The sequence below is a fragment of the Cherax quadricarinatus genome, chromosome 55, assembly GCF_038502225.1.
Source record: "Cherax quadricarinatus isolate ZL_2023a chromosome 55, ASM3850222v1, whole genome shotgun sequence".
NCBI classification, from domain to species: Eukaryota; Metazoa; Arthropoda; class Malacostraca; order Decapoda; family Parastacidae; genus Cherax; species Cherax quadricarinatus.
Genome location: NC_091346.1, coordinates 16,219,940 through 16,234,939, shown reverse-complemented (window position 1 = coordinate 16,234,939; position 15,000 = coordinate 16,219,940). Strand labels below are relative to the sequence as shown.

The following is a 15,000-nucleotide window of genomic DNA, read 5'->3' as shown; positions in this document are numbered from 1 at the left end:
GGACCTTGGAGTGAGCATAGCTCCGAGCATATCATCTGAAGAGTCTCTGCACCAAACCACAGGCTGGTAAATTTAGGGATCGTTTTCAGAAACTTCAACAAGGAGTCATCTTGGAGTATGCAGCGCCAGTATGGAACCCACATTTTGTGAGGCACGTCATTAAACTGGAAAAAGTACAGAGGTTTGCAAGGAGACTAGTCTCAGAGCCAAGAAGTATGAGCTGTGAGGAGAAGCTAAAGGAGCTAAAAGAAGCTAAAGGAGCTAGAGGAGTAGGGAAGAATAACTACGAAGTACAAAATATTGATAGACATTGGCAGTGTAGACAGGGAGGGTCTGAGACGCGAATCTCTATGAGAAGCGAGTCTTTTTGAGAGGCGGGACTCAAGTACACAAGGGCATAGCTGGACGATCAAAACACAGATGAATCACAGGATGTTATGAAATGCTTCACGAGTCTTAGTGTGGTCTGGAAGTGGACAAACCTAGACAGCTAACTAATAGAGTCAAGATCCATACATAGACTTGTAAATATGATAGGTTGACGCAGCCAGAAACAAGGAAATTCAGTAGCAGACAGCCGATAGGCGGGGCCGGAAGGTTCAACTCGACCCTGAAACAAAAAAAATAGGTATGAAAACAGAAGAAAACAGCCTCCATAAATTCCAAACATACGAAATCTACAAATTTTTCCCTCCCTTTAAATGGGGTTTTTTCTTGATAGTTCCCTCCCCTATTTTTTCCCTTTGCCCCTTCCCTCCGTCACTCTCCCTTTTCCGTAGCATCCACCACCAATCACCCAAGGGCAAATGAAAGTTCTTTTAATTCCAGGAAGAGCAGGTCCATAGCGAAGGTAAATAATTTTTTTTTCAGGAGTAACAACAAGTTCTTCATATATTGTCTAGGATAAACAAGACTATCCTGGTGGAAAGAAAGTTTGTGGTTTTTCCAGGATTATCAAGAATTTCCTTTCCCCTAGCTTAAGTACTTCCAGGAAGAACAAGACTATATTCTTCTGCGTAACTACTGCTTCCAGGACAAACAAGACCATACCACTTAGAGTAAGTACTTCTTCAAGGACGAGCAAGACCACCCCCTTAAGTACGTTTTCCAGGACTAACAAGACCTTTCCATAGTGCAAGTAGATTTTCCAGGATTAACATGACCTCCCACTAGTGTAAGTAGGTTTTCCAGGACTAACACGACCCCCCTATTAGTGTAAGTAGTTCTTCCAGGACTAACAAGACCTCCCACTAGTGTAAGTAGGTTTTCCAGGACTAACAGGGTAACGGTTCCAGGCGAGGAAGTTTTTAGGTGCCCGGGGAAAATCAGGAGTCATAAGATATGTGATAAGCAAAAGAGAAGATGGAGGAGAAGGAGAGGGAAGAGGAGAATAAGGGCAAGACGCTGGCGGAAGAAGAGATGGAGGAGACGAGGGGAAGGAGATAGGGTCAAGGTACAGTGGTGATAAGAGGGAGAATTGTGTATGTTGTTGTTGTTGTTGTAGTTGTTGTTGTTGTTGTTGTAGTTGTTGTTGTTGCTGTTGTTGTTGTTGTGGATGTTGCAGTTGTTGTTGTTGTTGTTGTTGTGGATGTTGTAGTTGCTGTGTACGTTGTTGTTGTTGTTGTTGTGGATGTTGTAGTTGTTGTTGTTGTTGTTGCTGTGGATGTTGTAGTTGTTGTGTACATTGTTGTTGTAGTTGTTGGTGTTGTGGATGTTGTAGTTGTTGTTGTTGTTGTTGTTGTTGTTGTTGTTGTTGTTGTGGATGTTGTAGTTGTTGTTGTTGTTGTTGTAGTTGTTGTTGTTGCTGTTGTTGTTGTTGTGGATGTTGCAGTTGTTGTTGCTGTTGTTGCTGTGGATGTTGTAGTTGTTGTGTACATTGTTGTTGTAGTTGTTGGTGTTGTGGATGTTGTAGTTGCTGTGTACGTTGTTGTTGTTGTTGTTGTTGTTGTTGTTGTTGTTGTTGTAGTTGTTGTTGTGGATGTTGAAAGTGTTGTGTACCACTCATCACCACCTCTCACTATCCATCACTATCCATCACCACCAATCATCACCCATCACCACCAATCACCACCCATCACCACCAATCACCACCCATCACCACCAATCACCACCAATCATCACCCAGAACCACCTATCACCACCCATCACCACCAATCACCACCCATCACCACCAATCACCACCAATCATCACCCAGAACCACCTATCACCACCCATCACCACCAATCACCACCCATCACCACCAATCACCACCAATCATCACCCAGAACCACCTATCACCACCCATTACCACCAATCACCACCCATCACCACCCATCACCACCAATCATCACCAATCACCACCTATCACCACCCATCACCACCAATCACCACCCATCACCACCAATCACCACCAATCATCACCCAGAACCACCCACCACCAAGGACACAAATGGAAATAAGTCACTTCGTCTGACCTTTCCGAGGAGTGTCGTAGAACCGCACGTAGAAGAAAGCTTATGATAACGTTTCGGTCGGACTTGGACCATTTACAAGTCTATAGATGAATGGTTCAGAGAACCGACAATCTATTCAAGATTGATGGACTGACCACATCGACTCAAGGTTGAGGGACTGATTACCTCATTCTCCTCCTGTTCTTCAAGTTTCTCCTTTGTATGGACTGATGAGGCCACTGTGTGGCGAAACGTTTCCTCAGTAAAGATACCCAAGAGTTGCACATGTGTCTAATTTACCATTTACAAGTCACACTGAGACTTGGCCAAAGTCGGACCGAAACGTCGTAATAACCATCTCTCTCATATTTGCGGGTTATTTGTGTAAATTTGGCGTTACACTATGTATGATAATTGTACTTATGTATACCTGTGCCTAAATAAACTTACCCACTTCCACTCATCACCCACGATTTCTCATCACCCACCACCACCCACTCATCACCCCTCATCACCAACCATCCCTCACCACACCTTTCCTCTCAGAATCAGGGTTTTTCCTCCAAGAACCAACAAAAGCCTCATTAGCCAAGACGACCCCAAGGTGATTCCTCGTGATGGAAAATAGTCAGAGAGGATAATCAGGTGGTTGTTGTAACTGTTCTGAAGGTCGATTCTGGCACTTTGTGGGATGCTGGGCGCTCCCAGATGGTGATCACTCACACGAACTTCGAGGGGAAAACTTCCTGATTTTCTTTCTTCGAGGAGGGAGATTGGAGGGGATAAGATTTTGAAAAAAAAAATCGAAAATGAGGGAAGTTGGATGAGAGTCGTTTAGGAGTGGGAGTGGACATTCTAGAGGCGACAGAGATGTCCTCCAGTCATCTCGGCTCTAATATGATCCAAGCTGAAGTATTCTTGCGGTATTTTTTTTTTTGTTTGGTGACTCGCCATTCCCTGCCTCTTTGTTTTTTTCCCTTGAGATTTCCCTCCTACATCTTCTCCTCCTTCTGTTACTTCCTTACCAGCTTCTCATCTCCATTTCACTGATGTGGTAGTAGAGATAACAGCAGCATCAACAGTAAAATCAGTTCTCTCTCTCTCTCTCTCTCTCTCTCTCTCTCTCTCTCTCTCTCTCTCTCTCTCTCTCTCTCTCTCTCTCTCTCTCTCTCTCTCTCTCTCTCTCTCTCTCTCAGCATTTTCTTAAATTTTTCCTATCTGCCTCTGTGGTGGTCATACATCCTAGGAAGGTGACGTTGATGAGGCTCAGCGTGTCCCTGCCCTGGTGATGCATCAACGCCATCAACCTTTCCCAAGTTTCCTCCGAGGGTAAAAGACAAGGAGGAAGTCATCCTTGTAAGACCGTTTCCCCTCCCCTCCCCTTACCACTACCTCCTATAACCACACTTACCACCCTCAACCCCCTTTCTCGCTGTCTTGTCCACTTTAACTCAACCACTTAGCAGTTTCTCGACCCCATCATCTCCCAGTTCCCCTTCTCCTGTGATAATGATGATAATGACGGTGATGATAATGACGATAATGATGTAATAGTAAATTCTTCCTCCCATATGTGTGTGTGTGTGGTAAAGACAGATCACAAGAAAGTGTGATTCCATCGTAATAGTGACTCCAGTCTTCTTGGAACGACACTCACTGCTGCTGCAGCTACTGAACACATGGCTGAAGCTTTGACGATATCCTCATCTCCCTACTGAAGTCTCCAAGCTCAGGATAGCATATTCCGTCATCTAATCTTTGAAAAATATTCGGCATATTGTAAAATGACAGAAGAAACACCAGCAAGCTTTTGTTCCGGCATTTTAAGTACGATTTAGTATCTTGCATCAATACGACTTTCGTATAATGGAGAACAGCAGCACAAGCTGGGCGCTCGCTGGCATTATGTGACTATGAGAGAGCCTTCTGCTTTTCTGTCCTTTACTCACACACCAAGATAAAAGACGATAGTCCTCAGTCTAGACAGAAGTGCATAGTTCCTCTCAGTAGAGACCCTCGGTGTGGATTTCACAGCTTTCTGTCTTTCCCACATACTTCGACGTATTCCCGTAGGGGCGTAGGAGAACAGAGTACCAGAACACTGTGGGAGAACCCAAGTCTGTAATAATAAACAAAATCCTAATCCAGGTTTACCCTAGGGAGAAGCATTTGCTTTATTTATCCTTCCCGGGGTTAAGTAAGGTCTCATTAGTGGTTACAAGTTAGAGAGATGAACACTAATTGTTTAAACAATTCATCAAAGCGATTAGGGAACTACTGTTAATTACAGAGGAAGTTATATATTTGAATGAAATTAATGAGAAAAATGCATATATATATATATATATATATATATATATATATATATATATATATATATATATATATATATATATATATATATATATATATATATATATATATATATATATATATATATATATATATTTAAATATATATATATATATATATATATATATATATATATATATATATATATATATATATATATATATATATATATATATATATATATATATATATATATACTGCGACTAGCCGAGGATTCAAACCCATGGATTCAAACTCATGGGTTCGCAGTGTTGTTATTGATTAATACCACTCGTTCGTGGTTACAATATTGGTTCCTTATCTGTGTCCTCATGTGTGATGTCAGACGGGAATAAATTGCCCCCCCCCCAAAAAAAAAAAACCAGAATACACTGCACTTTCACTGCATAAACACAACACATTGCCTCTTTACCTGTGAATTCAGTAATTCAAAAGAGAGAAAATAAATTTAATCTCGTAGTTGCGTGTATCCTACCCTGATATTTGTCTCTAAGTCTCTGCAGTTAATGATGTTGGCAAACCTGCATTTAGGCAAATTACTAATAATTAAGCAACGCTCTCAGTAACGGAGAGCTGTCCTGACGATATTAGATATTCATTTGTAAGGCTATAAAATATGTATGGAAACTACGCCCACCGTCTAGCAGACTTGAAAATCACACACTCACACACACACTCACAAAGAAGCTGAGTCTCGACCCTTGCAACCACAATTAGGTGAGCACACACACACACACACACACACACGAGAGCAAAAATAGGTCACACATGAAGCTGGGCAGACTGTAAGATTGCTCATGTAAGTGCTAACTCGAACTAAACCCCCAATAAATGCAAGATTTTGAAGCTTGAGTGAGTGGCAAGAAGACCAAACACGGAGTATAAACTCGGGGAGAGGACAAAGGCTGCAAACTTCACTATAACAGAAAGACCAAGGGGTAAATGTGGTGCCTGGTATATTGCCAGAGACTTACATTAGCTGACTCGCCTCTGCACCCAATACTCGTTTGGCAGATCTGTGAGCGACCTTCATGAATCTCAAGAGAGAGAGAAAACAGGCGAGCCGCGCTTAACAGAGCTTCGCTTTACAGCGTTTCGCTAATGCAGCGGTTTTCAGTTGCACACTTTTTTCATTTATTCAGACTTCATACAGTAAATATATTCACCACTCACTATTAAGCTGAGGACGAAAATATTTTAAGGTAAGTAATATGTGTACTGTATATGCATTTTTAAGGCTTAGCTTTATTACTCACTTAATTAATGATAGTGTGAACATGTTATCAGGATTTTTTATGCATTTGGAAGCGAAAAAAAGTGTTTCACTTTACAGCGATTCTCGTTTTACAGCAGTAGCCCCTAACCTAACCTGCTGTATAAGCGGGGTCTTCCTGTATTCCATGATCATTATACAACACACGTCAGGCCAGTCTTGAAGTATGCACCACCTGCATGGATGCCAAACCTGAAAAAAGGCATTGACAGACACCGGAGAAAGAGTAGAAGCACGCAGTTAGATTATATACAGAGCCAAGGGGTATATTAGCCACTAGAACAGACTAAGGAAATTGAATCGAGCGACATTGGAGAACAGAAAGACTAGGTATCATTCAGAGGAAATGATAGGATAGACAGAGATAAGCTATTTGTGAGGTGGGAAACAGGCACTTGGGGGTACATCAGGGAGTAAAAGACACAGATGAGCAACCGGGATGTCTATATATATATATATATATATATATATATATATATATATATATATATATATATATATATATATATATATATATATATATATATATATATATATATATATATATATATATATATATATATATATATATATATATATATAATCATTTAAATTCTTTTACTCTTTTATTTAATTTAATTAAAATTCTTCTATGATGCTTAAAATTCGTTACTTTGAAAATTCAGTCGAAAGTTCCAGCTTAAAGCAGCTGAGCTTCGGTATTGTTTTGATTAGTTAGTCGGTTTTTTCTCAGCTGTTCACAGCTAAACGTTGGTCCATTTATGTTGAAAGAAAAACCTGTCGCCCAGCACCTTAGGTGGTGAGAGAGAGAGAGAGAGAGAGAGAGAGAGAGAGAGAGAGAGAGAGAGAGAGAGAGAGAGAGAGAGAGAGAGAGAGAGAGAGAGAGAGAGAGAGAGAGAGAAAGAGAGAGCCTTAACCTAACTTTGTTAAGCCCTGTGTAAAAGAGAGAGAGAGAGAGAGAGAGAGAGAGAGAGAGAGAGAGAGAGAGAGAGAGAGAGAGAGAGAGAGAGAGAGAGAGAGAGAGAGAGAGAGAGAGAGAGAGAGAGAAAGGAGAGAGAGAAAATGCTGGTGCCATGGTAATACTGGCGTGAGGATGATACCTGAGCTGGTAATACTAGGCACCGAGTGCCAAGGTTACCTTTGTAACACTGATCGTGACGAGCACCTGGCTAATGAACACTGGTTGAGATGGTTAACCGTATGGTTGAGATGGTTGCCTGGTTGGTTGACTGGCTAAGTGGATGGTTGACTGGAATGTGGGACGGCTGACTGGTTGGCTTACTGGATGGTTGGATGGTTGGATGGTTGTTTAGATGGTGGCATAGAATGGTAAGAAAGTTTATAAAATATCCACACACACACACACACACACACACACACACACACACACACACACACACACACACACACACACACACACACACACACACACACACACACAAGGCAACTGAACAATCCAAACCAACCATCACACACCGATCCCTCTGTTTCCACCCCCCGCACCACAGTTACAGTATTAGAACAGAAGTTGAAGATTTGGTACACAAATGCAGATGGATTAACGAATAAACATGAGGAATGGCAAGAAAGAATCAATGAGAAGTCCCCAGACATCATAGCAGTTACAGAAACAAAACTCACGGAGACAATAACAGATGCAATCTTCCCACCAGGATACCAGATCATGAGGAAAGATAGAAGGGGCAGGGGGGGAGGTGGGGTTGCTCTGCTCGTAAAAAACAGATGGAAATTCGAGAAAATGGAAGGCATAGATGAGACGGAAGAAAGAGACTACATAGCAGGTACACTTCAGTCTGGGGAACACAAAGTGGTCATTGCAGTGATGTATAATCCACCACAGAACTGCAGGAGGCCAAGAGAGGAATATGAAGAGAGCAACAGAACAATGGTGGACACACTTGCTGAGGTGGCAAGAAGAGCTCATTCCAGCAGAGCAAAGTTGCTGGTTATGGGGGATTTCAACCACAGGGAGATCGACTGGGAAAACCTGGAGCCACATGGGGGTCCCGAAACATGGAGAGCCAGGATGTTGGACGTGGTGCTGGAAAACCTCATGCACCAACATGTTAAGGACACTACCAGAGTGAGAGGGGAGGATGAACCAGTAAGATTGGACCTTGTGTTCACCCTGGGCAGCTCAGACATTGAGGACATCAAGTATGAGAGTCCCCTAGGAGCTAGCGACCACGTGGTTCTGTGCTTTGAATACATAGTAGAGCTGCAAGTGGAGTTGAATGGGAAAAGCCTGACTATAAAAGAGGGGACTACATAGGGTTGAAGAACTTCCTGCGGGAGGTCCAGTGGGACAGAGAACTGGCAGGAAAGCCAGTAAATGAAATGATGGAATATGTAACAACAAAATGCAAGGAGGCAGTGGAAAAGTTTATTCCCAAGGGCAACAGTAACAACGGGAAGACCAGAACGAGCCCCTGGTTTACCCGACAGTGTAAGGAGGCAAAAACAAAGTGCAATAGAGAATGGAAAAAGTACAGAAGGCAGAGAACACACGAAAATAGGGAGATCAGTCGCAGAGCCAGGAATAAGTATGCACAGGTAAGGAGGGAGGCCCAGCGACAGTATGAAAATGACATAGCATCGAGAATCAAGACTGACCCGAAACTGTTGTATAGCCACATCAGGAGGAAGACAACAGTCAAAGACCAGGCGATCAGATTAAGGACAGAAGGTGGAGAACTCACAAGAAATGATCAGGAGGTATGTGAGGAGCTGAACAGGAGATTTAAGGAAGTTTTTACAGTAGAGACAGAAAGGGCTGTGGGAAGACAGCACAGAAGGGAACATCAAGAGGGAATATACCAACAAGTGTTGGATGACATACGAACAACTAAGGAGGAGGTGAAGAAGCTCTTAAGTGACCTTGACACCTCAAAGGCGATGGGACCGGACAACATCTCCCCATGGGTCCTTAGAGAAGGAGCAGAGATGCTGTGCGTGCCTCTAACCACAATCTTCAACACATCCCTTGAAACTGGGCAACTACCTGAGAAATGGAAGACAGCTAATGTAGTCCCCATATTTAAGAAAGGAAACAGAAACGAGGCACTAAACTACAGACCTGTGTCTCTGACATGTATTGTGTGAAAAGTCATGGAGAAGATTATCAGGAGGAGAGTGGTCGAACACCTGAAAAGGAACAAGATTATAAATGAAAACCAGCATAGGTTCATGGAAGGCAAATCCTGTAGCACAAACCTCCTGGAGTTTTATGACAAGGTAACAGAAGTAAGACACGAGAGAGAGGGGTGGGTAGATTGCGTTTTCCTAGACTGCAGGAAGGCCTTTGACACAGTTCCCCACAAGAGATTAGTGCAGAAGCTGGAGGATCAGGCGCATGTAAAAGGGAGGGCACTGCAATGGATAAGGGAATACCTGACAGGGAGGCAGCAACGAGTCATGGTACGTGAAGAGGTATCACAGTGGGCGCCTGTTACGAGCGGGGTCCCACAGGGGTCAGTTCTAGGACCAGTGCTATTTTTGATATATGTGAACGACATGATGGAAGGAATAGACTCTGAAGTGTCCCTGTTCGCAGATGACGTGAAGTTGATGAGAAGAATTAAATCGGACGAGGATGAGGCAGGACTGCAAAGAGACCTGGACAGGCTGGACATGTGGTCCAGTAACTGGCTTCTCGAATTCAATCCAGCCAAATGCAAAGTCATGAAGATTGGGGAGGGGCAAAGAAGACCGCAGACAGAGTATAGGCTAGGTGGACAAAGACTACAGACCTCACTCAGGGAGAAAGACCTTGGGGTGACCATAACACCGAGCACATCACCGGAGGCACTCATCAACCAAATAACTGCTGCAGCATACGGGCGCCTGGCAAACCTGAGAATAGCGTTCCGATACCTTAATAAGGAATCGTTCAAGACACTATACACTGTGCATGTTAGGCCCATACTGGAGTATGCAGCACCAGTCTGGAACCCACACCTGGTCAAGCACGTCAAGAAGTTAGAGAAAGTACAAAGGTTTGCAACAAGGCTAGTCCCAGAGCTCAAGGGAATGTCGTACGAGGAAAGGTTAAGGGAAATCGGACTGACGACACTGGAGGACAGAAGGGTCAGGGGAGACATGATAACGACATACAAGATACTGCGGGGAATAGACAAGGTGGACAGAGATAGGATGTTCCAGAGAGGGGACACAGGGACAATAGGTCACAACTGGAAACTGAAGACTCAGACGAGTCACAGGGACGTTAGGAAGTATTTCTTCAGTCATAGAGTTGTTAGCAAGTGGAATAGCCTAGCAAGTGAAGTAGTGGAGGCAGGAACCATACATAGTTTTAAGAAGAGGTATGACAAAGCTCAGGAAGCAGAGAGAGAGAGGACCCAGTAGCGATCAGTGAAGAGGCGGGGCCAGGAGCTGAGTTTCGACACCTGCAACCACAATTAGGTGAGTACACACACACACACACGCACACACACACACACACACACACACACACTTCGCTTTTAAACGCACCAATATGATATTACTCACTTTTAGCGACATCCAAACACGGGCGAGTGTTCGTAAGTTAGAACGTAATGCGTAAAAAATACCGTCCACCTACTCTAACAATGGAAAGAGAGTTCGTAACTTTGACATTAGTCTCAGTCGAACGCTGTTCTCCTCTAAATGGCTAGAACTTTTCATTATTCTCGGAAATTCTTTAAATGGCCAGAGATTTTCATTATTCCTGTAAATTCTTTAAATGGCCGGAGATTTTCATTATTCCTGTAAATTCTTTAAATGGCCAAAGATTTTCATTATTCCTGTAAATTCTTTAAATGGCCAGAGATTTTCATTATTCTCAGAATTTCTTTAAATGGCCTTAGATTTTCATTATTCACAGAAACTCTTTAAATGACAAGATTTTCATTATTCTCAGAAATTCTTTAAATGGCCGGATAGTTTCATTATTCTCAGAAATTCTTTAAATGGCCAGAGATTTTTAATTATGCTCGGAAATTCTCAAATATTTATTAAGATCACTTGAATGGGTGGGGGAGAGGGTGCCTTTATGCAGGCGAAGGGCTCCTGATCGAAAGAGTTGGATTACCCTTCCCTCCTTTCTGGGATCAATCGTGATTACTTCCCTTTCCTCAGGTGCTGTGTGACCCGTACGTGTTCAAGGATTACCCATGAATGTAAATAACAGAGTTGTCTGGCAGTGGAATAGTCTGGAGAGTGATATAGTGGAGGCAGATCCATACATAGCTTTAAGATGTATGATAAAGCTTATGGAGCAGGTAGAGAGTGGACCTAGTAGCGATCAGTAAAGAGGGGGTCAGGATGGAAATATAAACCCGAATGCAGTATAATGTGATCCTTTATTGACAACGTTTCACCCACACAGTGGGCTTGAAAAAGCCCACTGTGTGGGTGAAACGTTGTCAATAAAGGATCACATTATACTGCATTTGTGTTTATATTTCCATTGTGTCGGTATTTTATACCATTTATTTCCATCCAGGGGGTCAGGAGCTATGACTCGACACCTGTAGACACACACACACATACACAGTCTGGTAGCAAAACAATACAGCGACCTCAATGTTAAAACTGGCATTTTCATGTCAGAATCTTGTAAATCTATGGAAATGAGAATTGGATTTTAGCTGACATGCACTTGCATGTCAGCAAAACACTCGATGGCTAAGCTCTAGCTCTCCAAAGCTTAGCTAAAGCTCTCCAAGTTGCAGCTAAAGCAGAGAATATTCATTCACGTTGCAAGGCAGTTAACGAACCTGGCTGAATACCTCCTGGATACATCACGAACCAAAATAGCCAGCCATCCATATTGTATTGTATTCCATTAAGCGCTAAACCCATGTTACTCCTGTAACACAAGAAGCACTGGAGACTCAGTCCTCCGTCCTTTAATCGCCGTCTCTGACCAGTCAGTCCGCTGGCACACGATTAACGACCACTAATATTAAGTCCTACGAAGAGGTTTTGCGAAGAACAACAGAAGGAAAATTTAAAATAAGTGTAAATAAGGAAAGAGACAAGTCAATAAAGCGAGGAGAGAGATAAAAGCAAGTAGAACTACATGAAAATAAGTGCAAATAAGTAAAGAAATCAATAATGCGAGAATAAAAGCCAGTAGAACGACATGAAAAGGCTAAAGTGTAAATAAAAAGTGAGGAAACATTTACAAAAATACTCCAGGGCAACCAAGGAATAATTCGCGCAGTAAAGTAAAGAACCAATAAACACAGCACAGAGATAACGAGTTAGGTTAGGTAATGTTTGTCAGGAAAGAGGACAAGTGTTTCCTGACTCGGGTCTTAGATGATGACCTACCACTGGAGCTTATGGTCATCTGACCGAGACCTTTGGCTGGCTTACCGGTCCACGTCTTCAAAAATTCGGGTTATAAGTGAGGCGACGAGTCATGAGCAGAAGTTGAACTATGAAGAATAATGAGCAATTATAATCCAGGAAATATGAGGCATAAAGCCAACACGAAGACAAAAAGGGGAAAACTGCGATAGAAAAAGAACATAATGAATACTCAAGAACATAATGAATACTCAAGAACGTAATGAATACTCAAGAACATAATGAATACTCAAGAACATAATGACTACTCAAGAACATAATGACTACTCAAGAACATAATGAATACTCAATAACGTAATGAATACTCAAGAACATAATGAATACTCAAGAACATAATGAATACTCAAGAACGCAATGACTACTCAAGAACATAATGAATACTCAAGAACATAATGAATACTCAATAACGTAATGAATACTCAAGAACTTAATGAATACTCAAGAACGTAATGAATAATCAAGAACATAATGAATACTCAATAACGTAATGAATACTCAAGAACATAATGACTACTCAAGAACATAATGAATACTCAAGAACATAATGAATACTCAAGAACGTAATGAATACTCAAGAACATAATGAATACTCAAGAACGTAATGAATAATCAAGAACATAATGAATACTCAATAACGTAATGAATACTCAAGAACATAATGACTACTCAAGAACATAATGAATACTCAAGAACATAATGAATACTCAAGAACATAATGAATACTCAAGAACATAATGAATACTCAATAACGTAATGAATACTCAAGAACATAATGAATACTCAAGAACGTAATGAATAATCAAGAACATAATGAATACTCAATAACGTAATGAATACTCAAGAACATAATGACTACTCAAGAACATAATGACTACTCAAGAACATAATGACTACTCAAGAACATAATGAATACTCAATAACGTAATGAATACTCAAGAACATAATGAATACTCAAGAACATAATGAATACTCAAGAACGTAATGACTACTCAAGAACATAATGAATACTCAAGAACATAATGAATACTCAATAACGTAATGAATACTCAAGAACATAATGAATACTCAAGAACGTAATGAATAATCAAGAACATAATGAATACTCAATAACGTAATGAATACTCAAGAACATAATGACTACTCAAGAACATAATGAATACTCAAGAACATAATGAATACTCAAGAACATAATGAATACTCAAGAACATAATGAATACTCAAAAACATAATGACTACTCAAGAACATAATGACTACTCAAGAACATAATGACTACTCAAGAACATAATGACTACTCAAGAACATAATGACTACTCAAGAACATAATGACTACTCAAGAACATAATGAATACTCAAGAACATAATGAATACTCAAGAACATAATGACTACTCAAGAACATAATGAATACTCAAGAACATAATGAATACTCAAGAACATAATGAATACTCAAGAACATAATGAATACTCAAGAACATAATGACTACTCAAGAACATAATGAATACTCAAGAACATAATGAATACTCAAGAACATAATGAATACTCAAGAACATAATGAATACTCAAGAACATAATGAATACTCAAGAACATAATGACTACTCAAGAACATAATGAATACTCAAGAACATAATGAATACTCAAGAACATAATGAATACTCAAGAACATAATGAATACTCAAGAACATAATGAATACTCAAGAACATAATGAATACTCAAGAACATAATGAATACTCAAGAACATAATGAATACTCAAGAACATAATGAATACTCAAGAACATAATGAATACTCAGGAACATAATGAATACTCAAGAACATAATGACTACTCAAGAACATAATGACTACTCAAGAACATAATGACTACTCAAGAACATAATGACTACTCAAGAACATAATGACTACTCAAGAACATAATGACTACTCAAGAACATAATGACTACTCCAGAACATAATGACTACTCAAGAACATAATGAATACTCAAGAACATAATGACTACTCAAGAACATAATGACTACTCAAGAACATAATAACTACTCAAGAACATAATGACTACTCCAGAACATGATGACTACTCAACGAGACAAATGAAGAACATGTGAAATACCTCTAAGTATATACACCAAGAGGAGCATATCTCTCTCAGTAAATATACATCAAAAGGTATATTTCCACAATGTACATACACAGAGAGCTTAAGTAAATACTTATGCTAGGAATTACAGTGTTTTTTCACTATTAGTATACAAGAATTGCAGCCTTAATAATCCTTATTTATGTAGCTGATAAACATTAAACCAATCAGCTTAATGAGTCTATATTTTCATAGGATAATAATTGACTTAATGACCCCTAATTAGTAGATAAATAAATGCTGATAGAGTAATTAAACACCTTTCTAACAGAGTCTAAATTCTTCTAAATTCTTCTAAATTCTTCTAAATTCTTCTCATGTCTATCACATTGCATTTATCTACACTAAATTCCATCATCTGTCTATCATTCCAATTTCTCTATTCATCTGTTATCCTAAGGTTCAGAAAAACATGTAAGATGAGCCTATTAAA

At 40.4% G+C, this 15,000-nt stretch overlaps 1 protein-coding gene across 1 annotated transcript in view; it reads left to right on the top strand.

Annotated features, from left to right (window-relative positions):
* Positions 1-15,000, top strand: part of LOC128699003 (uncharacterized) — a 576,069-nt gene that overhangs the window by 46,744 nt on the left and 514,325 nt on the right. The window lies entirely within an intron of this gene.